Below are 2,892 nucleotides of genomic sequence, written 5' to 3' on the forward strand. Positions count from 1 at the left end.
TAAGTTTCCAGACCCTCGGGGAGCCCCACAAGCTGCATCACATTGCTCCACTGGCCAAGTCTGCCCTGCGAGGGGGGGGCAAGCACCCCTGGTTTTGTGGATAGGCCAGTCTGGGTCTACTCCCATCCAGCCCAGCAGACTTGCTGCAGCCCCTCAGTCTTCATGCTGAGGCTGCTCATAGCAAAGCAGGGGGTCAAATACTTCCTTGACACGCACGTCTCAGCATCCTGAGAGCCTTTGAGGGGCTCGAGCTGCATGTTTGTACATGCGTGGGGAATGTCAGAGCTGCTTTTGTGAGATGTCTGAACCTCATTTAAGGGCTTGGACATCTTGTACTGCTGGGGAGGGGCGGGGAGTAAACACTGTGACATGAAGCCTGGCCTTCCACTCATCTCTGCTGGCAGGCCTATGACGTAGCATTATGTGGGGGGGGGTAATGGGGTAAAACTACTGGTGTAAAGTATGCTGGCATAAGCATTGTGCCTGCAGTTTAGTAACAGTGTACCCGTGGCAGAGTAGGGAGAGTTTGGGTGGGAAGGGGGGTATATCTTTTGTTGGACTGGCTGTATAGTTGGGAGGTGCAAGACCAGCTTTTGGGTACAAAGTGCTCTCTTCAGGTCACCTTGCTTTTTGTGTGTTTCCTGGACCAGCAAAGCAACAGCCATGCTCCCCATTTGCTACCTCAGGTAGGTAAGTTATCACCTGCTCTCCCACCTTGTGGCAAGGCTCTGTACTAGCCCCAATTGTCGGCAGCGGCTTCTGTCTGCTCTTGCGTTGTGTTTGCACACTGATGTTTCATAGATGTCATAGACGTTAGGGGTAGAAGGAACCTCGTGAGATCATCGGGTCCGGTCTTCTGCCCCAGGGACAGGAAGTAGACTGGGGTCAGATCACCCCAGTAAGATACTTAAGTCATACCAGCATAAATGGGCCTGGACACACTGTGCTAAATATGACCTGTACTCCAGCTTGCTGGGAGGAACAGGCTGCAGCCCCACAGATCTGCAGGGCTCTGGTAGGCTAAGACAGAAACATGGCCTCTCAACTGGGTGCTGTGGGCCCACCTTTCTAGTGAAAATGCAGCCAGTTGAGTGAGAGGATGATTTTGTGCATCAGGCAGGGGGCTGGGAGGTGTGGTACTGGGCCCAGGTCCCTGCTGTGCTGCAGACTTGCTCTGTGATACTTTGGAGAAAGAGAGTTGCCTATTTCACAGTCTTACCATCTGTAAAGTGGTGGTGTCTACTGAGGACAGGGGGCTGGAGAGCTTTGGAGTCCTGGTTGGGAGGTGTGATTAGATGCGTCTGGAGAGCACTATCTCCTGCCTTAAGAGTCCATATATTGTTTTGGCCAGCCCGTGACGGTGTAAAACTTAAAAGACTTCATTACTCTGTTTGACTTTGCAAAACACTGCGACAAGCATCGAGAAAAATCACCTCCTACCTATTCCAGTATCTGTTTGCCTGGCCTGACTTCTTGAAGAGTGCAACTTGTGCATCTCAGTTGTGATTTGTGAGGGTGGGGATGGAACAAGCAAACTCTGGGCCTAGGCTGGTAAACTTGACTGTAGAAAGTAATCCTGTATTTTAGTTCAGATATAATACCAGTGCACACCCTGCATTTTCTCTTAGTCATAATATACCTTTGTGCCAGGAGCTTCTTTGCCATGTGTACAAGTCTTTGATCATTTACAAAGATGGAGCAGAACCTGATGATCAAGAGGTGGATAAGTGACCCAACAGCAATTATCCTTTGTATTCCAGCTGCTGGTAACTCTGTCGTAGTACCTGAGCATTCCCTGTGCAGGAATACCTCTTGATTAACTTATAGGCACTTGGGGAAGTGGGGATACACGGGCAGGCCCTGGCTGTGCCAGCCAAAAAAATCATAGAAAAGTAGAGCTAGGTGGACTTCCAGAGGTCATATCTAGACCAACTGTCCAAACCATCCCAGACAAAGCCATTGTCTGATCTCTTAGTCAACCCTGACGCAGCACAAGACATCACTTCTGAACCTGCCACAGGTAAAGCAGAGGGACCACGGCAGCCAGCATCATGCTTCTGTAAAAACTGGTCACAACTCTCACCACCCTAATGCAACTCAAGACGGTTCCTGACAGTGGAGTAACGGGTGGGAGGTTTCAGCTGAGGAAGAAAGCCACAGCAGTAAGACCATACAGTTAATGAGGCTAGGAAGAGGCGGGCCCTGATGGGTCAGAAAGTAGCCGAAAGTGGCTTTTGCAGGGACCGCACAGGAGATAAATCTTCCAGAGGAAGCGAGGCTGCTTTGAAACAAGATAACTGCATGAGAAAGTTGTGGGCCATCTCGTGACTCGTCGTGGCATTCAAAGTGCTGCCATCATGCCAGTGGAGCCCACGCTTCCCCTGCCTGATCCTCGAACGCAGAAGGAAACACCTGCTTTGCTTGTAGGCTGCGTCCGTCATGCCTTAGGTTGTTTTCCAGCATCTCTGGGTTACTTCCTGATTCCCTATGGCCTTCCCCTCCCCCTGCAAAAGTCACCTGACAGTGGATGACTTACCAAGGCCTAAAACAAAAATCTCCAGTAAAGGGTTGAAAGACAGCCAAGGTGGTTGGGAGCAGCTGTAATTATACACTTGTGCCTCAGAGAAAATGCAATTTTCAGCGGGTGCTGGAGTGTTTCTCGCTCCCCCCTGCTTGGTTCAGTTGCCAAATGGCTCTGACTAGCCCCTATCATATTTTTAGTACAACAGAAGCAAGCTGTGCGGGCTGTCTGGGGTTGTGCTCCTTTGCAGCACTCTGGCACCGGCCTGTCGTAAGTGGAGCTTGGGCCTCCAGTCTGTGTCTGTTTCCCTGACGCTCTACAAGGAAACGCTAAATGGGGCTGGGATCGATCCACTGCTGAGCTCTGGAGAC

Source organism: Alligator sinensis, unplaced genomic scaffold, assembly GCF_000455745.1.
Source record: "Alligator sinensis unplaced genomic scaffold, ASM45574v1 scaffold1544_1, whole genome shotgun sequence".
NCBI classification, from domain to species: domain Eukaryota; kingdom Metazoa; phylum Chordata; order Crocodylia; family Alligatoridae; genus Alligator; species Alligator sinensis.